We start from the raw sequence: 25,929 nt of genomic DNA, 5'->3' as shown, positions 1-25,929 counted from the left end.
CTATATATTACATATTAGTATATATATTAGTGCATCTGAGTTTCAAATTTTAATTGAAATTTTACTTATAAAAAAGAACACATAAATAATATTATCATCAGTTCGCACAGTAAATACAAATTTAATTTAATTTACAGTAGAGTTATTCGTTTAAGAAAAGAAATCAAGCTAATAAATCATCAAAAGTATTATATAGCAGAGAAAATTCTTTTCGCTGCAACTTAGATGTTGCAATGTATCAGACCTCTTGAATTTTTAACCCAATTTAAATAAAATATATCAGCTAGACACAAAATATCTGTATTTGTAGAATCATCCAGAAATGAAAAGCAAAAAAATCATGTTTTTTTTTTTTTTTTTTAAATTTTATGTCCGAAAAAATTATAAGACAATGACTGTAGAAGAGAACATGAGTTGGAGAACTATGCAAGTTATATTAAATGAAAACTTGGGTTTTTGCCTTTATCACAAAAGTTCAATGTTTGACAACTGCACAAAAATCAAAAAGGTAACAAAGATGTAAGATATTGCTGAAACAGCACAGCAGTAAAAATATTGACATCATAATCTTTCTGATAAGAAAATATTTTGCACAGAACAAAGGTATAATGCTAAAAATAGTGCTGTATATTCAGCAACCTTTGATGATGTACCAGAAGTATTCGAACAGTACAACACTTTCAGAACAGGAATACTGCAGTGATTTGGGCTGCAGAATCAAATAACAGAAAATTTCCTCTGAAATTCATTGACAAAGGAGTAAAAATCAATGCTGAATATTACAAAAAGAAAGTACTATTGGCTACACATTTAATGCCACATGCTGACAGATTGTATATCTCAGCAAGATTCTAAACCATTGCACTGAGCCAAAACAACACAGGCTTGGCTCCATGTCAATCGCCCGAAGTTTAACAAGCAAGAAGAACGTCCCTCTTCGCCACCAGATCTAAATCCTTCGTACTATTGTGTTTGGAGGATTCTAGAGTTTTAAGTTAATGCTAAGCAGCACAGAAGTTTGGTTCTCAGTTATTTTATCCCTTAAAAACACTGTTTTTTTATTTATATTCCATTTTGAAAAAAATTAATTGTCTTGTTTTAATAATAATTACACACTGATGACACTAATAAAATTATCTGCGTTTATTAAGTTTAATTCTGATTACTATTACAGATATATAATTTGCTAGGATTATTCTCAACTAGTAAAATTTTTATAAGTATATTTTTTCGAGGGGGAGGGGGGTAGCAATATTAATACACTTTTCAAGTGATTTTAAATTTTTAAACTATTTTTTAAATAAATACTCATTTAAAAGAAATGTACCTTTAAATGTTAATTTTTCTCATAATTTTAGATTAAATTATAGAAAAAAGTCTCAAGTTGTTTATCAATTAATAATATTTTGTTAGTTCACCTCTTTTGAAAATATATATATGCACAGAGATTGCCTTTTAGCACGCCTTTAATTATTTCTATAAAGAACAAATTATTCTCTTATTTTAATAATCAGAGAGAATTACTCTTTGAAATATACACATAAAACATATAAGAGGGTAATTTAAAAGCTGTTGTGGATAAAATTACTATTAAAAAAATCTTAAAAGTAATCTCGGTCCAAAGCCACTGTTCATTAATATGAAGACAAAAAGCATCCTAGATTTTTTTTTTTCATGTTGAAAAGAATATTTAAATTTTGGGGGGAAAAACACAATTACAACTTGCAACAAAGTTGCGACGAAAAATTCTTGAAATTTGTAAAACAAAAAAAATTCACAAAACTGATTTCAATAAAATATTTTTAATTGCTTATATAGGGGAGAAAGGGATAAGCCCAGGGTGAAACCAGGTGCCTCGATTGTGTCGAAATTCTTTCTTTAGCAGATAAATTAAACCTTTATAGTCAAGTAAAACGACCTACCATAATGGTGCTTTGTTGTTGATGTTGATTAATTCACAATGCCTGTGTAGATATGTTTGTTTTATTATGTTAACTTTCTTATTTCCTTTTGCTTAAAGTGACCTCATTTATTGGTCATCACAGTTACAAAAATTCTATTTAGTCCTTATTATTATAGATTTACTAAAAATTCACACCCTACATAAGGATCAGGATTTAGTCCAATAATAGCACCATTTTGTTAACCTTTGCTCCAAAGGTAAGACTGGATATTACCCGGTTTTGCCTTCACCTCTTTGAATTGATTCGATGTAGGGCCCACAAAAGTTACAGAAAAATTGAGGCTGGACAAAAGTAGACTACATCTAAGGCTGGACAAAGGTGTTACAGACCCCTAGTCAAGACTTATAGGGGCCCTTTCCTCAAAGCACCAAAAACTTTTTGAAGACCCTTTATACCAAATGTTAGCTTTTTTAATATAGATGTATAGAAATTTTCTTTTAAAAAGAACTAATAAAAAAGAGCTATGTTTTCTTTCGGAAATTTTGGCATGGCCCCCAGCAGACCTGGGCCCAAGGACAACTGCCCCCTTCAGTATGGCTTTGATTAAATTTCGTGTATAATTTTCTCAAATTATCATATCAAATAGAAATGCCCGCAACTTTTTCTCTGAAATCCTAGTATTTTTAAATTTCTCATAGATTTAACATGTGTACCCGGTCTTACTCCCTAGTGGAGTAAGACTGGGTGTACTAGTATAATGCAAGTACCCCACTAGTCGAGTAAGAGCAGGTGGTTTGACTCTTTCTAGAAAAAAATCATTAAAAAAATATTACACCTATGACTTTTTAAAACTGATATATTGTATACAACTAAATGACTAGATTTATTAAATCTAAAAGTGCGTAGGTAAATCAGTTAAGCTCCAACAGGCCTTTGAATTTTAGCTATCCGGCCTTGCCCCTTTTTTCCCTAAATGCTTCCAGCATTTTAAATATGTCAGTTACATATGTCACACTCCTTCCTTTCTAATGACAATAAAATTAAGAAACTTGGCTCATAAATAAAAATTATAAACAGTAAGAACATGAGCCATTTTCTTTAGTTACACCATACAATTAAAGTTAGTTAAATTTTTAAGTCATCTCTTAACAGTTTTCATCTAACACACTTACCAATTCAGACTTAGCTTTTAATCACAAAAACTTACTTAAAAAAAAAATTGACAAATATTTTAATGAGCAATTTACCCATGTTTAAATATGGTGCAGGGATAAAATGTAGAAGTTTTGCCTTTCTTTCTTTCTGTAGAAGTTAAGCCTTCATAATTTTAAATTATAAACTACAAATCACAGCATGTTCTGCTTTGTATTATCCAACCTAGCAATAGGAATTTCAGTCAATCAGAAATTTCAAATAGGAATTTCAGTTAATCAGAAATTTCAAAGTTTTTCTGCTGGACATATATTTTATAGTTTGACATGAATAACATGCCAACCAAGGCATGTAAAAAATTGGAGATTTTTCTTGAGTCCTGATTTTTTAGTCCTGATTTTCGAGTTCTAGATAGCAATATTGAATCTGCTAATTAAAACACAGTGGAAAAAAATTTTATCACATTTTTTTATTAGTTTACAAAAATTACATTTAAATACTGCATTTGTAAAATTTACTTAATATCATACCATTAAATATATTTAAGTAAAATTATTATCAGTATGTCAACAGACCAGTATGCGGACTAGTGAAATTTTCCAGTATTGGCATTATAAGTATAAAAAGGATTGGTGTATCAATACCTGCGCCAAAATGGAATTTTGACAACCCGGCAGTGGTACATGAGAAATTAAAAAAAATAATAAGATACAAAATCAAAACATACATAATTTGTAGCCACCTTGGACAAGCCACAATATAAATATTTACTTAACTTATTATAGTTGCAAGGAACAGGCAAGTGGCCTTTTGGCGAAAGCAGTTGGTATGAACAGATATGGATGCAAAATTACAGAGATATTTCCATATTGGTACCTCATGTGCCAAATGAAATCCAGCAGATGATTAACTTCGAATAAAATAAGAAAAACACAAAGTGGCTAACTCAGGGGCAATTACAAGTTTTATATATCGAATCTTAGGGGAGATTTCCGCATCGTGATCTGTGGCAAAATAATCGCCAAGTCTTGGAAACTTCCGGGCAGTGGCCCACGAGAAACTAAAAAAAACATAACAGAAATGGACCAACTTGAAAGGTATAACTTGTAGCCCAGCCCTTTTTTTAAAAAAAAGTTTGCAAGTTTAAAATCTATTTGGCACCTTGGCGATTGAAGTTGGAGCCACAGATCACGATGCGGAAATATCCCCGAATCTGCCCCGGGTCAGAAATTTCTTTTTTTAGTTTCTTGCTAGCCACAGCTTGAGAGTCACTAAAGGGAAGGTTTCTTTAGCATAATCTGCATCAACCTGTCCTGACAACCTTTGGGTAGCGGACGGCAAAAAAGAAAAAAAAAATCACAGAGGGGGACCAACTCGAAGGGTATAACTCAAAGCAAAAGCCCAGCATTTTTAAAAAATTTGTTAGCTTAAAATCCATTTGGCGCCTTGGCGATCATAGTCTGCAAAGCAGATCACGATATATGGAAATATGCCCTTTACTAAAACTTGATTATTTTGGTGCAGGCATTGATATATAAATCTTAACGTCCTTCAATGAGTGGTAGTTTTTGTATCAAGGAATAATTATCCAATATTAATTAAATCTGGTTATTTTAAAATATTTTTCTTATGAAAAAAAGAGAGAAATGAAATTTATAATAAATCAGGTTTATAATTTGACTAAATTTTAATTAAAGCTAGCTTTATCATAGAAAAATAACATAACCACAGTTATAAAAAGTAATATTAAATAAATATAAAGGACTAAAGTATAAATAAGACAAATATCAAGTTTATTTAAAACTTTTGAATGAAAGAGCTTATCCTATGTTTTATCCCACTTATATTTAATGATTTTTTAAAGCTAAACTTTTTGATAAATAATGGCATAGCAATCACAACTATAAAAAATTATAAATAGTAAATACCAAATAAATTTAATATTTCAAAAATAAAAAGGTCCAATATATCCTAAGTATATTTCAATTTTTTTTTTTAAACTTGTCTTTTAAATTAAAGATTGGGTAACTACAATTATAAGAAACAATAATGGATATGGAAATATCAAAATTAAAAAGTTTTAGATTGTAATGTTAATTTTTTTTATTTAAGACTGAGAAATTACTATGATAAATTTGTTAAACATAAATTACATTTATGTTTACATAAATACATTTTAGTACAACATGATAAATATAGCTCTAAAATAAAAATACTAATTTATTTTAAAGGTGGATTTAAAAAATTTCTGACCATTTTCATAACAAGTTGATATTAAATTGAAAAAGAAATTTTACAATCTAACCTATTTATATAATACTAAAAAAAAAAATTGCGTATGAAATTTTTAATGAAAAAAAATTTCTTTCAAATTGCTTTTCTAAGTTAGAATAATTTTTTTTATAAATATACATGGATTTTATGAATATAAAATTGATAAACTTAATTGATAATTGTAAATTTTATGAATATAAATACAGATTACGAAACGTATAAATAAAAAGTAAAAACTGGGAGTGAGGAATGAGAAATAAAGGAATTCCAAACAAAACAAATATCCCCTTTTAAAATATAAATGTCACAAATATAAACAAATTAATTGTGTTTTCTTTGAGAATATTAAAATAAAATTTTTTTTAGACAAAGTACAAACATTTTACACAGCATAAACGAAATACAAGCATAAATGAAGATGGAACGGATATGTTCTTGATACACTTAAGTTTTGTAACTATTATATCTTAAGACATAAAAATTTCATGGATTTTTTAAAAACATAAAATTAACTACTACAATGTTTACAAACACAGTAACTTAAAAAAACTAAATTCCTCAATCGATACGAGAGTAAATTTAGGTTGCGATGATCACCTGTCAAAATATTAGTATACGTAATCAATGACATATTAATGCCCATTTTCAGTAAAATTTCTAATACATATAATATTTAAAATTTGTATTAAGAATATTCTTTTCGAAAGCAATGTTGACAAACATTGATTCTCGCCAGCGCAGCATCAACAATGTGACCTTTGTAAAAAATGTAAATAATATAGGCTAATGATCGCTTAAATACACACACTTACCTCCAGCATTTGTGATACATTATCCATGCCGCGTGTAGTCACCGATTGTCAGAATAAATTAGGTGACAAACGATACATTTCCGTTTTTATTGCTTTTCTCATCTAAAAGAACTAATCAAGAATTAAAATTCTATGCATCGGGCCCATTATGAGCATTATATTCTTAACTAATACATCACCCAAACACAGTCCATAACTTCACAGTGTGTGACAAGGGAAAGACCGTTCCATCTCAATATCCGAGGGTGGGTTCGACAGACGAAAAGCGGGCGCCGGCATCGTACCGCTCCTCATTGGCTCTCTTCCATTGGAAGTGTAGGGGTGGAAGGTGAAAGAAAATCTCTGATAGCATTCCGTAGGCGTGCGGAGAATTGAGAGAGGAAGGGGAGGGGTACCCGAAGCGAAAAATAATGAGTTTCAAAAACAAACAAAATAATGTCGATAAACAAAAAAAGAAAGAAAAAAGGCACAAAGCCTACTGGATGTGTGACCCGCATTCCTATAGCTTGAACTTGGTTTAAAAAATAAATGTTGCGCAAGGCGCAATGACGAAAAAAATGTTAAAATAACTCACCGGAACAAAAGTTTTATGAAGGGAGAATTTTTTATTGATTGAAATGTTCATAATTATTTTTGCTCCCAGTTTTAAAATTATGCTTTAGCGCAATATGACATTTGCAAAGTTCGAACAGAAAAGTGAAGTTCGAGGAATAGTTTTCCAGAAAAGAAAATATTAATTGAAAAATTTTTAAAAATAAAATACATATTAATATTTGTAGTTTATGTATTTATAAAATAATTACTTATTTACATATACAAGCAATTTTAATTCTTTATAAGCAAATAATTGCTAAAAATTTGTTTCTACTGAAAATTTTATGTAAGCTACAAAATTTAAAAATATTTTGAGTGTTAATAGAAAAAAAATACATAAAAAAAGAATTTATAATAATAATATCAAATTTATTTATTTATTAGCTATTTCCAGCACTAATTCATTTTTATCACATTATTATAATAAAATGTACGTTAAAATAAAATATTTCGAAATGAATTTACGTTGACTATGCCGTCCTATTTATTAATAACATTTCATAGTAATCCTTTATTTTTCCAAAAATTTATTATTGTTAATAGAGAACGTTAAAAATATTGTTCACAAAGAATGATGAATAAAATAAATTAAACCTAGTTAAGTTTCCAATGTAAACTACTTACTGATGAATCCCGACAAGTTTGTTTCAACAATCCCGGGTCCTGAAAGTTCAATCAGCATTTCTTTTTTTTTTAAATTTAGCATTTGGATTATCAGACAAATAATATTTTCCCAACAAAACAAATACAACAAATTTAAACATGCGTACATTGAATAAAATACAATAAATGCGAAAACAAATATATATATATATATATTCACTAAACTGTTTTGATACGCTTTTTTTTAATGGAAAAAAAGTAGCTATTATTGTTTATAGTCAAAGCAAGGAAAATAATTTATAAAATTGATTTTTTTTTATTTTTAAGAAGAGCATGTTGGAATCTTTTTTATTCCCTTATTAAACACACACTTGTGAAGCACTTTTCAAGATTTCATGTTTAACTATAGTATTAGCGTTAGTTAATATTTATGGAATAACCACAGGGTCAAATAACCAAATTCCATTCATTTCTCATCCGGTCTATGAATCAGGCTGAGTACTGGGTACTCAGCCTGATTTTCATTATCCGATTTCTACCCAGCAAAACGAATTTCAAAACTGGGTATTCAGAATCGGGTAACACTCATTTATGCTGGACACATTTGCATTAAAACTTATGGTAAACTTAAAAGTACCCATAAAAGTAACAGGTTTTGAAGCAATAGTTCACCAATTTCTAAATAAAAGGTGAAATTAGAGCAATACATTATAGATTTAACAACTGTACAAAATTTTAACATTCATTAATTAATTAATATAAATGAAAACCCTAATAGGACACATTACAAACAAAATAATTTAAATCCCTAACAGCTATTAAAAAAACCATAATTTATTTTAAACTGTTAAATCTTTTTTTAAATATATAAGAAATTAAATAAAAAGTTAGTAAATGATATTACATCGGGCATAATCCATGAAAAAATAAAATTCTTAAGTTGCTTGCATTTCATTATATTTTTAAATTAACATAAAATAAAAAATTAAAAAATAGCCTTTGAGTCACCGACATTCAAAATTGTTTATATAAAAACACAGAAATACAGAAAAGATGTTTATTTAACATTATAGTTAAAAGTTGATGTACGTTGATGAGTTTAAAGTTGAGCATTAACTGCGCTCTAAAAACATGTTTAATGTTGTTATTTGCATAGACGAAAAAATATTTGTATCATGCAATATATATATTGCATGATATATTTTGCTTTGGTTATACTGATACAATATTAGAAAGCACTCCTTTTTGCGGATATAATCGTGTGAGCTGATGAAGGGATTATATCTTTTAATTTTTTTTTTGTTTTGCTCACCGGCTTTTTAATGGATATATTTTTTAATATTTTCTAAATATTTAAAAAAAATATTTTATTGTAATTTTTTTTCCCTCTCTTTACACATATGTATATTTCTAATTATTTTTTTCACGTAAATCATCAATAAGCTCATTTGGGAAGAATAAACTTTATTTCAAATACAAACTGATTCACGCTTATGCTGAAATTAGTCATAATTTTTTTCAGAAAGCGCGTTTCTTACTTGTTGGTTGAATACGTTATATTGTCGATCAGTTTTGTTCTTCAACCATCGAGTATTCTATGAAGGTTTTCATTGTTTTCTTCTATGTGTAGAGCAAATACGGGATAAGATTTGTTATGAAAGTTTCAAGCGAACTAGCGAATGTAAGTTTGACCCTTTAATTTGACCATTTAATTTAGGCTTAATTTAGGAATTGCTTTATTTTGTTGGTTGAACTGAAAAAAAATTACAAGGATGCGGAGTTTTAACACAAAATATAATATCCGTTATATGGGTCATCTATTTACAGTGTTGATAAAAAAATAAAGTTTCCATTTGCATATCGAAAAACTAAGTATGAATTAAAGTTCAATTGGTTAATTAAATAGCGTTTATATTTATTGGATGATTGAAAAATATACCTTCATACTTAAAATATTTTTCATTCAGTATTACCTACATTTTAATAAATACTTTAATATCCTTCATTTTACTTTAGTTAAACTAAAAAATGCTACTAAAATTTAAGTAAAACAAATTTTGAAAAAAAAAAGAGAAAAAAAAGAATAAATTAATGTTTAATGACTGTTTTCATAGTTAAGTTTTACTTCAGTCATTCAACATTCAGTTTTTCCGAATTTCTTGAATAATTTTTTTAAATATAGTTCAAACATAGAAATGAAAGATTTAATCCAAGATTTTATTTATTTAGGAATTTTATATCTTTGAAAATTTATTATTATTTTTTTTTTTAAACTTATTAAAAATGCTTACAACCTTAAAATTTAAGATGCACTTGTTAAAATCTATATAGAATATATTTCAAAAAATAAACTGAATAAAAAATAATTCAAAAATATTAATTTGTTACTTAATAAGGAAATTGTGATCATATAATTCTCAGTAGATTAACAAGGGGCTGATAGAATCACTTATCTGTCTAAATAGGGGAACCCTTAAATAAAAACTGTAACTAAATATTTCTCATTTTAGGATGTTAAAGGAAAAAAACGAAAAAGTTGATGCTTAAATTATTACCTATAAATAAAAAATTGCTTTAGCGAATTTTTTTTTAGCAATTTAAGGAGGTAAAACCTACCTTTCTTTTTTACTTGATACAACTGTTTACGCAATAAATTTTTCTCTTTACTAGCCTTTCAGAAGAAATGTGACTTTTTAAATGATTATTGGGTTATTCCCCCCCTGAGAATACTCGAATCCCTCACACGAAAGTCCCGAAGATTCAAAGAAGGAGGGTTTCCTGACCTCGCTCCCCTCAACCACTTTTAGTCAAAATTGTGGCTAAATTTGTTTTTATAATAAAGTGTTTAAAGGAGGAAAAAGGGTCTTCAAGCTGGATTCTGTGGAAAAGTCAAAAACTTCGGGGGAAAAACGATAATTTTTAATGATTCTTTTACCATTTCAGGAGGAAAATCCTCAAAATCTCCCGTTTTACTACAACTGCTCAATTTTTAAAGCAGTTACTCATAAGTTTAGTATTTAAAATAACCCGTTTCTCTTCCTCCAAATTAAATTCACGGTTATAAAATTATCGTAAGGGGACATATAAATGGGAGTGTTTCCAGAAAACGGTGGGTGATGAAAAAAAAATTCAGATTTAAGTTGTCAATTTACGTAAGGATTTTTCTGCATTTGTTAAATATAACATTTCAGGAGGAAAATATCCATCAAGTTCCTTATTTTATTTTATGAGTTCCTTTATTAGTCCCTTATTATTGAACCGCCCACCCAATTTTGGGTTTACGACTACCAATATTCAACTCCGTAGTCTTGTAATTTTGAGCCCAATCCAGAAGACAAGGGAACTCCTGGATCAAGTATTGGGATAAAAATGCCTTCGTGGAGGACTTTTCGATAGAATTATCCGGCAGTTGCGTTACATGGAGAGAAAAACCACGAAATCCACCCACGGTTAGTCTGATGACAAGGGAACTCTAACCCATGATTAGTCTATCACTGAGGATATTTTACGTCGGTGCGAGCCATGTGCGGAATTCGTATTGGCCAGTCATCGCAGGGATTCGAACCCGGATCACTTTTCAGGAGAACACTCTATCACCTGAGCCACCACCGTTTACGAAGTTCCTTACTGTTTTGTTCGTACTTGTTACTATTTTTACCGTATATGTAAACCATGGATGATCAACCCGTAAACCATTGATAATCAATAATCAATAAGCACAGTACTATACTGTGGCACGCATGTCAACTGTGGCATGCGTGCCACAGTATAGTACGGTGGAGTTTTGACAGAGGTACGCGGAGACTTTTGAAATATTAAAGAATTTAAAAGATAATAACGTGATCTTCAGAAACTTAATCTAAATCCGTAAAAATCCTACTCAGTTTACACGATTTAGCCATCCGATATCTTTTGCAGCATACATTTGGTAACAAATTTTGTCAATTATGAAAACAATAAAATCAAAATATAAGTCAAGTTTAACTGATACGCAATTGAAACTTCTAATTTCGTTCCCATCTTAAAGAACCTTATCCTAATGTTTGTAACAGTTAAAACAAATATAAAACTTCAAAAGCCGCATCAATTTACTACAGGCTGTTTAATATCGTAGATCTGCAACCAAAAAAGAGATTTAAAAAAAAAAAAAATAGTTGACTCTGATAGAGTTTTGGATGCAAGATTATAGATTCTGGATGTATCAAAAATTCAATCACGTACCATTTTTTCATAAATTGAAAATTTTGATTTTCGCATTTACAATCTTCGTATTCTAATCTAAAAAAGATAAACATTTAGTACCTACTATCTTGTCGCTATAGGAGTCAAGGAGATTAAATCTATACAATTTCGAGACCAACGACATTATTGCGGCAATCTGTTCAGCATTGAGTACATATCGCCTTTACTTCACAGACAAGTTGTTACCCATCGATCTGAAGCAGGCTGGGCTTTAAGCCGACTCTGGGGATTAAACCCCAAGTCCTTCAAATTGACTGAGTGAATTGCTTCAACCACCGAGCCATCGCATATCGTCGCTTATTTTAAACATAACCTTAACTGAATGAACTTCTAAAACTATTAAGTTTGCCATTTTGTTATATTTATTACATTATTTTTTAAAATTTCCACTCCTGAGAATTACGTGAAAAAAGTGCTACTTGTGAAAAATCTTACTAATAACCTAAATAAAAGACTTTTTGAAAAAAAAAAAAAAATATATATATATATATATTTTTAGTATATTGGATTTTTTTTCCTTTCAGATTAGGGCACTCTTTCTAAAAAAAAAAATCTTAAATCTAATATAGATTATAAAATGGGATTTTCTTTGGCATATTTAATTAATTTTGTAACAGCGCCTTAAAATGATAAATCTAGGCTGTCATAAGACCCTATTGAGAAATTTATAGACCGTCATATATTTTAAAAATATCATTTGGGAAATAAAGTAGATAATTAAAGGACTTATTACGAAAATATGACAATCCTAATTTTCGATGTTTACATAACCTTGAAAAAAAAGTAGAGGTAGAATGTCCTCATTTTTAATCAGTTTCTAAGAGAAATAAAAGTGCGTAACGCTATCGTGATTTGCACAAAATATTTACAAAAAGAAAAAAAAAATATCTAGATGTCAGTACAAATCCGTTCAAATAATTTATGTTTCAGATTTCCCTGACAAAACTTTTTAAATTTCAAGTAGTAGCTAAAACGATAATACATTCTTTGCATATAATCAATTATAAATTATCCTCTTTTTCAAGATTTTACTTATTCCGGTTCGTAATAATTTCACAATTGCCCCCCTTAAACCATCAGTTTCCAAAAGGTGCAGAACCCTAAGGCCTCGTGAAAGGATCACAAGGGTTCCAAGAGTTAAGGAATTTTTTTTGAAAACAAATATGATTTTTAAAATCTATAATTAATTTTATATCTGATTAATTATACATTATTTATTTAAAATTGTCGTGTTTTTTATGAAATTAATTAAAATGCTTGTGAAGAGAGAAAAGTAAAATAAAGCTTTTTCCAGATTTTACTTTCAGCTGTTCGATATAGTTTCACAATGGCCAATCTCCTTAACCATCGGTTTCCAAAGGTGTTCTGCAGAACCCTAAGGTTCTGTGAAAGGGTCACAAGGGTTCCAAGAGTTAAGGAATTTTTTTTAAAAACAAATATGATTTTTAAAATCTATATTTAATTTTATATCTGATTAATTATACATTATTTATTTAAAATTGTCGTGTTTTTTATGAAATTAATTAAAATGCTTGTGAAGAGAGAAAAGTAAAATAAAGCTTTTTCCAGATTTTACTTTCAGCTGTTCGATATAGTTTCACAATGGCCAATCTCCTTAACCATCGGTTTCCAAAGGTGTTCTGCAGAACCCTAAGGTTCTGTGAAAGGGTCACAAGGGTTCCAAGAGTTAAGGAATTTTTTTTAAAAACAAATATGATTTTTAAAATCTATATTTAATTTTATATCTGATTAATTATACATTATTTATTTAAAATTGTCGTGTTTTTTATGAAATTAATTAAAATGCTTGTGAAGAGAGAAAAGTAAAATAAAGCTTTTTCCAGATTTTACTTTCAGCAGTTCGATATAGTTTCACAATAGCCAATCTCCTTAACCATCGGTTTCCAAAGGTGTTCTGCAGAACCCTAAGGTTCTGTGAAAGGGTCACAAGGGTTCCAAGAGTTAAGGAATTTTTTTTAAAAACAAATATGATTTTTAAAATCTATATTTAATTTTATATCTGATTAATTATACATTATTTATTTAAAATTGTCGTGTTTTTTATGAAATTAATTAAAATGCTTGTGAAGAGAGAAAAGTAAAATAAAACTTTTTCCAGATTTTACTTTCAGCTGTTCGATATAGTTTCACAATGGCCAATCTCCTTAACCATCGGTTTCCAAAGGTGTTCTGCAGAACCCTAAGGTTCTGTGAAAGGGTCACAAGGGTTCCAAGAGTTAAGGAATTTTTTTTAAAAACAAATATGATTTTTAAAATCTATATTTAATTTTATATCTGATTAATTATACATTATTTATTTAAAATTGTCGTGTTTTTTATGAAATTAATTAAAATGCTTGTGAAGAGAGAAAAGTAAAATAAAGCTTTTTCCAGATTTTACTTTCAGCTGTTCGATATAGTTTCACAATGGCCAATCTCCTTAACCATCGGTTTCCAAAGGTGTTCTGCAGAACCCTAAGGTTCTGTGAAAGGGTCACAAGGGTTCCAAGAGTTAAGGAATTTTTTTTAAAAACAAATATGATTTTTAAAATCTATATTTAATTTTATATCTGATTAATTATACATTATTTATTTAAAATTGTCGTGTTTTTTATGAAATTAATTAAAATGCTTGTGAAGAGAGAAAAGTAAAATAAAGCTTTTTCCAGATTTTACTTTCAGCTGTTCGATATAGTTTCACAATGGCCAATCTCCTTAACCATCGGTTTCCAAAGGTGTTCTGCAGAACCCTAAGGTTCTGTGAAAGGGTCACAAGGGTTCCAAGAGTTAAGGAATTTTTTTTAAAAACAAATATGATTTTTAAAATCTATATTTAATTTTATATCTGATTAATTATACATTATTTATTTAAAATTGTCGTGTTTTTTATGAAATTAATTAAAATGCTTGTGAAGAGAGAAAAGTAAAATAAAGCTTTTTCCAGATTTTACTTTCAGCTGTTCGATATAGTTTCACAATGGCCAATCTCCTTAACCATCGGTTTCCAAAGGTGTTCTGCAGAACCCTAAGGTTCTGTGAAAGGGTCACAAGGGTTCCAAGAGTTAAGGAATTTTTTTTAAAAACAAATATGATTTTTAAAATCTATATTTAATTTTATATCTGATTAATTATACATTATTTATTTAAAATTGTCGTGTTTTTTATGAAATTAATTAAAATGCTTGTGAAGAGAGAAAAGTAAAATAAAGCTTTTTCCAGATTTTACTTTCAGCAGTTCGATATAGTTTCACAATAGCCAATCTCCTTAACCATCGGTTTCCAAAGGTGTTCTGCAGAACCCTAAGGTTCTGTGAAAGGGTCACAAGGGTTCCAAGAGTTAAGGAATTTTTTTTAAAACCAAATATGATTTTTGAAACCTATAATTAATTATACATTATTTATTTAACATTTACATTTTTTTAAAATTAATTAAACTGCTTATTAAGAAGGAAAACAATATTAAAATAATGAAACGGATACACATTTATGAAAAATTGCATTAATATTTCCCATCGTATAAAAGCAACCAAATTCAATAATGAAGAAATATGTTCTCTGGTAAACATTCTAAACGTTTATTTTCGTCTTTTTTCGATTTTATTTCAAAGCAAACTACATTTTAGGTACTTTATTTTCAGTTTATGCATTCACTAAAATCAAATTAGAACTAGACTAGATGCCGCTTCAGACCTGTAAATTCAACTGTCTGTCATAAAAACCGAACTTTAAGAATAGTATTGATGAAAGGAAACAGTAAAACATTTCATTTTTCACATTTTTAAAATATATTGAATTAAATTTCAATCATTGACTATTTTTAAAATATTTTATAGTTTTTCGCATATGTTCATAATTGCTAATGAAATTTATTAATTATGTCTCGGGGGTTCCGCCAAAAAATCAATTATTTAATAATAAAAAAATAGCTAAAATAAATGGGAGCCTACTGCTTCAAACCTCCCTCGAATTATTTTTCTTAACATAGGTCGAGCGTTTACTTACAGCTTATTAAAACGCTATATTTACTTGTAAATGAGAAATACTAAACATAATAATTTTTTCGAAAAACACAAAATTAGGAATCGTTTCATAGCACATGAAATGTTTTCAACTAATAAAATTGCTTTTAATACAGATTTTTTCGGGAGTAAAATTTAATGTGAACTAAACAATTGTTATCAGTTTACATCTGACTCGACTCCGCCCCCCTTGTTCTATAATAGCTGAATATATTATTAAAAAAATAAATATATATACACCGAAGAGCCATTACATTATGACTACCCTGCTAATAACATGTAGGACCACCTTTAGCTCTCAAAACTGCTAGCACCCGCCATGGCATTGATTCCACAAGGTACTGATAGGTAGTCTGGGGTATCTGGTACCAAGCGCTCACCAACTGGTCCTACAATTCCCTCACATTGCGAGGGGGTAGCGTGGCAGCACGAATTTGGTTTTCCAAGTAGGACCACAAATGCTCTATTGCCAGGCGAATTTAGGGGCCAATACATGACTTGAAAGCCACTGGAATGTTACTCGACGATTCGACCCTTATGACATGGTGCATTATCCTATAGGTAAACACCATCCCCCGCAGGAAAAACTGTTGCCATGAATGGGTGAACCTGGTCTGCAATTATGCTCAAGTAGCTTACAGACGTCAGGGATTGTTCTATGAGGATTATGGGTCCTAATGAGCCCCATGAAAACATTGTTCCTGGGCGAGAAACCATGAAAACCTGGGCGAGCCCATTGTTACAGATGAAGGGTGGTTATAATGTAATGACTCTTCGGTGTATATATACATAGTTACGAAAACTTAATGGCAACACAACACACACATAAAGTCAATCAATCTACATAAATCTAAAACACTTCTAAAAGTGGTTACACACTGTTGAAAAATAAATTTGCTTTACATAGAAAACTATTTTGAAATTAATTAGAATTTAGACATGAACAGTGCGCAAAAAAGCGAATACCCTGAATAACTTTTGATCTAGTGATCGGATTTTCTCTTACTAGAACTTACTATTAATGGTTCAAAGACCTAATCTTAAATATTTTAATTAGAACAAACAATAAATATTTTAAGTTACGAAATCAGACACAAAAACGGACTTTCTCTGAATAAACCTACTCTTTTTTTCTGTTGACGGATTTGGATTCTCAGAACAGAAGGGATAGCCACAATCTGGGAAACATGGGTCCAATAGTGAAGACAAGGAAATGGTCGAAAGTTTAGACTCTTTAGTGTTAATTTGATTTTTCGCTAGATCTCGACAACCTTTTAAACAAATCGAAAAACTTTTGCACACCACTCTAAAATTCGTTTATCCAAAGATAGTCATGTTTTGATAATGTTTTGTCAATAGTTTTTAAGAACTATTTTATGCGACAAATTTGAAAATTAATATGACAAAGTGACGAAATTTGAACAAAATCAGTTGAATAGTTTCTGAGAAATAAAATTTAAAAAAAGTAGTATAGATAAAAGTTTTCTTTTTTCTTAAAAAAAAGCTAATTGATCGATGTTATTCAAATTTAAGGTCAGGCCCTCAGACCATTGCGATTGAGTTTTAGTACGTGAAAAATCCAGTTATTAGATCATAAGTCATTCGGAGTGTTTTATTTTTCTTCACACGATGTACAATCGGTTTATATGCATTGATTATAAATACAAATTAATTGTTTTGGTTCCTTCGCTGTAATAAGTTTGAAAGAGTAAAGCTATATTACATGCAAGTTAGACGACGCTAGAATGACAGGGTTACTGCATCAAACCACAAAATATTTTCAAAAATTATCAAAATTCTTTTAAAACCTTGTTTTTTAAACGAATGTTTTTCTATCCTTTTAAAAGTTTGAAATGTTTCAAAATCTTTACCTTCTTGGAAATTTCTAAATTCATATCGTTGAAAAGAATTAAGCGAATTTTTTTGAAAAAGCGAAACAAAATTATTCTTGAAGTTTGTTATACCTGGGTTAATAAACTATTTTGATGAGAGATTTTCCTTAGGGCTAATGAATAAAGAGATGTAAATATTTTCCCCGTAGGACAGGGGTGGCGAACCTTTATACACCAACGTGCCATTTTTTTCAAAAAATTGCTTAATGAGATCATAGACGTGCCGTCAAATAATTTTGCCTTCGTGATTATTGGGAAAATAATAATACTAAATACTATCAACTCAAAACTCTTTAATTACATTGAAAAAAATATATTTTGCAATGTCTCAGTTCTACGCGTAATTCAACTTAAAGTAACATCAGTGTGACTTTTGTTGTTGCAGATTAGATGACAAATAACTTATATTAGGTTGTAAGATGTTAGTTTAAGCAGGACTGTTTATTTATTTTGTTATTTATTTATTGTTAGCTGGTTTTTTATGGTTATTAATTGCTTTTTTAGCATTAATTGTTAATTTTTTTCATTAATAATTGTTTATTATTTTGCGTGTTTTTTGTGAATTCTAATTTAATTGTTACAGATGCTTCATAGTGTAATAGCATTTGAGTAATAACAATTCATAGTGTAATAACAAATGTGATCGGTGATGGCGTGCCCAAAATATTGTGTCGGGTGCCATAAATGGCACGCGTGCCATTGGTTCGCCATCCCTGCCGTAGGATTAGCAAAATAACTTATCCTTGAAATGTCGTTTTGGGTATTCCAATGACGATAGGTATTTTTTAACAAGATGTTTAATGATACTGAATCGAAAATCGTAAGTTAATTAACGCAGTATGATACCTTTATTCCGGTAGGGATGCGACATCCCTTAATTTACGATTGTACATTATAAATGCACGAAAGACATTACAACAAAAACTCCCTCATGATAGAACTAAAAAAGGGAGGAGTTAAGTATGACATTTATTTCATATTATAAAATCTTAAGCGCCGCCGCAGTTTTGGATGTTTAACTTAACGTCGCATTTTGTTTTGCTATTAGGCTTAACTTGAAATTACTTAACTATTAGGCTTAACTGTTAGGCTTCACTATTAGGCTTCACTATTAGGCTTAACTTCAAAAACTATTAGGCTCAAACTTGAAATTAGGAAAATGTGTTGAAAAATAGACAGATTAAAAAACATTAACGTTCGGTATTTATTTGGAGAATTTATTAACTGTTAAAGTTGTTGTAAAAAATAACATGTGGATTTCGAGATTTTTGTTTTCTTTATTTGCTGTAAGTAATGACTATTTAGCCATTATTATTAAAAAAATTATCTAATGTAAAATTATAAAACTTATTAAATGTGTTTACATAAAATTATAATAATAATAATATGTATTATAAATAAAATAATTTTGTCATCAAATTTTAAGGAAAAAAACAATAATGAATAAGAAGCAACCGCATGGGGGTTGGTGAACGAAGTTTATAAATGACTTGATAAATGTTATTTACTATACTCGGCAGTTCAAGCTCGTCTTCCTAACCAAATTGGAAAACTGAAGTCAGCAGTATCTAAGAATTTTAATGATTTTTTCTGGTAAAATTATGCAAATAAATTTTGCAATCAGCATTTTTTGAAAAGCATTAGTCTGTTTTTAGATTTTTGATACAAGCCTGTTTTTCGTAACCTATGTTTCGTAGCTAATGCTTTCGCCAATTTAAACAAAAATAAAAATATTAAAAAAAAAAAAAAAAAAAGAACCTAAGCATAGACAAATGTAAAGCACAATTCTTATACGAGAAAACAATTTCAGAATAATTTATGATTTCAAATGAATTATAAAACTTAAGCAGATTTACATATGTTTAACCAAATATAAATGTACTTTCAGTCGAATGTAGTACTTTTTATATAAAATAATTAAGTGTATTTATTAATGTGTTTTCTTCTTTTTATTTATTAATTTTTTGTTCACCGAGTAAAAATTCCAATATTCATACGGCTTTTTTTGGTTCAAATGGGTAAATTTTTAAAACGCTCTGAGCTTTCTCAGAAATAAACCTTTTCTTTTGATAAAGAATAAACCGGTACAGAGTCTTGTAACACGAGCCACATGGGAATCTTTAAATTTAATCGAGTTTGTCAGAAACCAATATTTTATAATCCATCTTGATCAATGTCTTAGAAACTATTCTATCAAATTACCATTTTGTTTTATGAATTTATAGATAATATAACTCTCTAGAAATGAGCGTTGATTGGTATTTATTCAATTATTCGGTATTCTTCATATGTAATTTTAGAATCCTTGTATAAAATGAAGTAAAAAATGTGCATATTTTAAGAGCTGAACGTTAATATTTAGGGGAGAAAAACAAGAACACATTGCGAAATCTTTAACGGCGAAAGTGATGTAAAGAGTATAGAAAATATATAAAGTTAAAATTATAAAAGACAACTATTAAGGCAAATTTCAAATTTTTTTTAGCAATCAAACTGGTTTTGATGTTTTAAATCTTGCCTTCCACTATAGTAATTCGTACAGTTTTGCACAGTGAAACCTACTATTTTGGGCAGCAGTATTCTCTACAGTAGTCTTTCTTTGAAATTACAATTAAAATTATCATTCAATACTCATAATTTGGTGATAATAATTTTTAAAGTGAGCTGCAACTATACCGGGAAATAAAAATCGAAATTTCATGTATTTGTTGAAAATAGAACTGAAATTTTAACTTTACAACAAACTAATACGAAACTAATTTCTCACATTCGCTCCGCAAAACTAATATTTTGCAAATAAATATTTTTTCAGAGGCATTTTGATTCTTGTAAAAAATTATTAAAATACCGAAGAGTAAAAAAGTGTGATACACTTTGAAATTGAGCTTCAATTCAATCTGAAAATAACAGTTGAAATATCATAATTTTGTTGGAAATAAGATGGAACATTACAATAGACATTTAGAAACTATTTTCACTTATTCTCACTGTGGAATTTACAATTTTAAGCGATATATTTTTTGAAAAGCAATTATTAAAAATAATCATATTAACTGTGGAATTAACAGTAATAAAAGTAAAGCAATAAAGCACTTTTTGTGGGCCAGAGAGATCATGGAGGTTAAAGTTCCACAATTTCATGATCAACGCACAGTGGGCTAGCATCCAAGGTTTCGTGGCTAAAATTAGTATTTCGATCAAATCTGTTTCAAAATTTGGGCTTTTTTATTTAGGGGTTTTTGTGTGCAGGTAAATTGAATTCATAGTTGTAATTTTGATATACACTAAAAATACCCAAGGAAAAAAAATGGCGGCTGAAATATGGCGAGCAAAAACAAATAAAATAATATAGAACTTTTAAATAATTAAATATAGCAATGAAATTATAGTAATTTTCGTAATTTTATATTAAAAATGAAAAGCAAATTATATTTCCGAAGTAATATTATAAAATAACACGAATTAATTACAAAATAACGCGAAAACATGAAGAAAAAAACATAATTTTTGTTTTTCGGTATATTTAGTCCACCTTTGTAATACGGGCAAAATGGGGCAGGTTTTTTCGAAAGAAGAAACATCAAAGAAGACAACAAAAAAAAATTTACCTAATTACCTCGTGGAACTTTTTGGAACTAAGTTTCGAAAGTCATTCAAACATTGTAAAATGTCAAATGATAAGATGTAAACTATAAGTTTGTCAAGAGTATTAACTAATCTAACAAATTGAAAAATTGCACTATAATTTCAGACTAATTACTCTGATAAAACTGTAACAGTAAGGTGAAATTCCTACGTATATAAGTTATAATGTTTGGAATGATTATGAATACTTAATTTGGGCTATATTAAAACTGCCAACAGATATTTTAGTTGAAAATTTAATTTTTGACTTTTGGCCAAGGTTCATGGTCTTCTGGCCCGCAATGCAACGGCATGAAGGTGGCAATGTGGATAGAATTGCGCACTGGCTGCTTTTACTTTTTAGACAAGCTGGAACCCATCGATTTGAAGCTGGGTATGTTTGAAGCTACCGGATCAAAACATAGTCCATCACGGTGACAGTGTTTTAACCAGTGAGTCATCGCGGTTCATTTGACTACAGTAACCAGTCTAACAATAACGGTTTAAATTACGATTTTCATGTGGAAAAGTGTCTACAGATTAACGTAATAAAAAACAATTTATATATTAATTTCCAAATTTGCACTGCGAAACCTTTACATTTTACAATAAATATGTTTTATGACGTCTGAATTTTTAATCTCATCGAAAACACTATTACCCTATTCATACAGACTGAAAAGAGTGTAAATATAAAAGATTCAACAATATCTAGTCCAATCAGATCTGAGAGGATCCCCGAAAAAAGTTAAGTTCAGGTACGCCTAGAGTAAACCTTAAAGTTTCAAATGCTGAAAATATTTTGACGAAACGTCAAAATGTAAATAAATTATTGCATGAAAATTTCCCACTGTGTAATTCTGGATAATCTTTCCATAATTTGTTTGAATTTTGATATAAAAAAAAATCAGCAAACGTTCTTTTTAAAAATCTGAAGTGGTAGCTAACAGATGAAAATACTCAATTACATTAAATGTTAAATAATTATTAAATACTTAAACCACTTACGTAGGTGAAAGAGAATTTTATATGAAAGGTTTCTTCTGTGGTATACTGTTCTTTTAAGAGCAGTGGTTAGGTTTAATACAAATGGTACTATCATGGTGCCACTGTCAGCTTTGACAGCACTTTAGTTTATTAATGATAAATAAATGCTAGATTTAATTATCCCTTTGAACTGTGATTTTTAATACAATAAAGTAAAATTGAATGATAAATCTAAATTTGAGAACAAATAAAATAATTAAAATATTTAAAAGTTAAAAAAAATTGTACATTTTTTCACTAGTTTTAAACTAAATGCTCAAAAATAAATGTAGAAAGACAAACAAGAGGTTTTTTATATTATTTTCGTTTCTTATTTTCGCATTATTTTTTTTAATTCTAAGGTTTTATTTTTTAATAGTGGAATGAGTATTTTTTTCCATTTTATTTAAAAAAAAATCCATTTAACAAATTAATTTTTTTTAAAAAAAAATGGTATTGCGTTTATATTTAAACAGAAATATTTTAAAAATGGCACATGAAAAATAAACTTATACTTAAATTTTATTCTTTTATAAAATATGTACATAAAAAAAAATGGCGGTTCAGCATCTGAAAAGTAAAGAATACACAGACTATAAATAAATAAAATAACCACGAGAAAAATTGTTCTATGCTTTACAGGTGTCCTTTACTTTTTTTTTTTTAAAAAAAAGTGTCGTTTTCAACTTCCCGTGTTTTTTCCCAGTTCTTCGGAATTATGATGTAAAAGAATATCCGAAAAGAACGGGAGAAAATCGGTTTTATTTTATTTGTTTTGTTGTATGTTAAGATTTCAATTCTACCCCTTTTGTACTCAATATCCTTTCTCATGCCCGAATGAGGGTGAAGGGGCCCGTTTAAATATTGCGTTTTCAATTATGAAAAGTAAGATAGAAATTTGTTTTTATTTATTAAATGTTGAAAGCTGATAGATGGTTGGAGAGCCCACTCAAGTGTAAAAAATAATGCAATGTTTCTCACGAATTTCGTATTTTTTTTTTTTTTTTTTTTTTATTTGTGTGATTTATCTTGAATCTTGAACTGGTTAAACCTGTGTAAGCATTAAATATTAACTGTTGAAGTGTTGTGGCAGAATCAACTTACATTTAAAAATTTTCTACTTTGGAAATTATAAGATGACAGTTAAAAATCAAAATAAAAAATAATATTTTCTAAAAACCACGTTTTTGTAGTGAAGAATAATAATTAAAAAATAAAAAATTGAACAACGAAAAACGTAGGGCGCATGAAATACGTAACAGTAATGTTATATTAGTGTGTGCATGTGTGCTCATGAGAATATGTGTATGCATATCTGTAATTGTATCTGAATGTGGATGTGTATGTGGAATATGTTTGTGTATATGCATGAGTATGTGGATGTATATGTGGATGTGTATGTGGCTGTGCATATGTATGAGTAAGAAAATGTGTATATGTACTGTTATGTATTTCATGCGCCCCACGTTTTTCGTTTTTCAAATTTTTATTTTTTAATTATTATTCTCCACTGCAAAAACGTGGTTTTTAAAAATATTACTTTTTATTTTGATTTTTTTTGTACTCACTTCCAGAATCTCAATTTTTTCACTCACTGTACACAAAACTTTTCAACTGACATGTGACACTAATTTGAAATAATCGAATCGACAACAAAAGATAATCACGAAAATATTAAATTTTCTTTAATTTTAATTTTATTTTACTTGTATGTCTTCTTTCTTTTCATTTTCATGCATTGTCATCCAATTCTGAACTATGTGCCAAATTTGAAGTCTGTAACTAGTCGGGAAGTTAGTTTAAAATAGATTACGAAATTCCACCCGAACAGACATACACGAAGGCAAGTTAATATAAACGTAGTAATAAAATAAAAGGAAATTTCTCAGAACTGTACATCGCTTAGGAGATTGAATTTATCAGGTTAAACATTAACATTTCGTATGGGTATGGAATTTACACCTAAATGATAATCAAAATACATTCCGTTCAAAACTATATTAGCGTTATGCTATATAGAAATCTGGCTATATTAACTATATAGCTAAGCATATTAACATCAAGTTATGATTTTTTTTTCACTTTTAATAAAACTTCTACGGTTTCTATTAAATAAATTTAGTTTTTTATTGTTTTATGTAATTTTTTTGAAAAACTAATATAATAATATAGAGATCGTAATTCATATACTAATCGCTAAAAGTGAATTGGTGAACTTACTGATAACTTACTAAACTTACTGACTTATTCACATAAAAAAAATTTCACTTTGGAATGTAAAAAAAAAAAAAAAAAAGACATAAATTAAAACAGTGTTTCGCAATTTTGTAAGCAAACTGAAAAAATTTAACATCATAAAATGAGCATTTTAAAAACTATGTTTTCCAAGTAGACTAGTAAGGAGAAAATAATTTTATTTTAGTAAAACATGAAACATACGCGCAGGCGGAAGTAAAAAATTTTGTTTCGGAAGTTACGAAAGAAAATGATGCGACATACTGTTTTGTTTTTGGTCTGAGAAAAATAGAATTATGCTCCCCTTTTGAAATTCAGTTGAAAAACGAAGATTTTTAAATTATATATTATATTTCATTTCCCTTTTAGTTCTATGTCTGTATAAGTCGCAAAGTGATAAGAAATTTTGCCTGACAATAAAATAGCAATAAATTTTGCTTGCACCATTTAGGACACAATTGTAACTTTTCTTAGCACAAAATACAGAGCTTTTGAACACTCCTAGCTAGTCGAATAGTGGTCGAAAATGCGAGTGACGATATAAATTCTAACTGGCCATATATACTCTGCTTGAATCAACAAGATGTGCGGATAAGTTTTAGTCGCGACAGAACTTTATAAAGAAAATGAACCACTATAAAGAAATGAATGGTCATGAACCTAATGAAACTTGCATTATCATTTAATCACAGAGTTTCAGTTTTGAACACTTTAAATAGCCGGAAAGTTTCGAAAAACTGAAATGACGATAAATTCCTCTTAAGGTCTGGTTTCTTAGGACAAGCGCCTTATCTGAGCGTCAGCGGGACGTCAACGTCCCGCTGACGCTCAGCGGGACGTTACTAGGAAAGTAGTAGAATAGTTACTAGGAAAATTGTCAGAATTTAGATTGACGATAAATTCTTGTAGAACTCTCGATACGATTGAAACATCCCAGAAAGCATGCAACCTTACCACAACCTCGTGTCGGAATTTTCTTTTTATTGTCACGAAAATGTTTGTACTAAAAACCTTTTTTCAATAAAGCAAAAATATTGCAATTTCATACCCTTCATTCTAAAAGGATTAAAAATTATTTTTTAAAGATTTTTTAAAAAGTATTGTCTCTTAGGTCCATAATGACGTTTTAGTTGACGTCACACTAGCGATCAAATCAAATTGCTTTGTTCATTAAAATTTCGTGACAAGGTGGATTTTAGCTGAGCATACAAGACTTTGCGAAAAGAAACCTTATAATGACCTAGATTTAAGATTATTTTCACCTTGAGACTAGCTTTAATAAAGGTTTTTTTTTCTCGCTTGAAAACCCTAAGTCAACCTCCATTTAAGGTTTTCATATAATTGGTTGTTTTCCAAGATTTTGGATTAGGGCAATGTGCGTAGAATGAAGCAGATTGTCACAGACCTCGATCTAAGGTTAGAAGGTTTACACGTAAACCGTATTACAACCTTTTAAGTTTACATTGAAAGGTTTAGCTGAGTGAAAATAAACCTTATTTTGCTATCTGGGATGCAATGTAATCAGGCTTAGATCTCTATTTGAAATTCGATT

The 25,929-nt window shown here is 29.0% G+C and overlaps 1 protein-coding gene across 2 annotated transcripts in view; it reads right to left on the bottom strand.

The window, feature by feature from the left end:
- Window positions 1–25,929, bottom strand: part of LOC107445161 (uncharacterized) — an 85,378-nt gene that overhangs the window by 18,438 nt on the left and 41,011 nt on the right. The window contains exon 1 of one of the 2 annotated variants that reach the window (XM_016059503.4): window positions 6,143–6,459. The exons of the other annotated variant lie outside the window; for it this stretch is intronic. The gene's annotated coding sequence lies outside the window, so the exon portion shown is untranslated. Of the gene's footprint in view, window positions 1–6,142; window positions 6,460–25,929 lie in introns of those variants that run through there. 2 annotated transcript variants of the gene reach the window in all.

The sequence above is a fragment of the Parasteatoda tepidariorum genome, chromosome 7 (genome assembly GCF_982258835.1).
Source record: "Parasteatoda tepidariorum strain Cologne lab strain chromosome 7, Ptep-v5.0, whole genome shotgun sequence".
NCBI lineage: Eukaryota > Metazoa > Arthropoda > Arachnida > Araneae > Theridiidae > Parasteatoda > Parasteatoda tepidariorum.
This window is presented reverse-complemented; position numbering and strand designations above follow the sequence as displayed.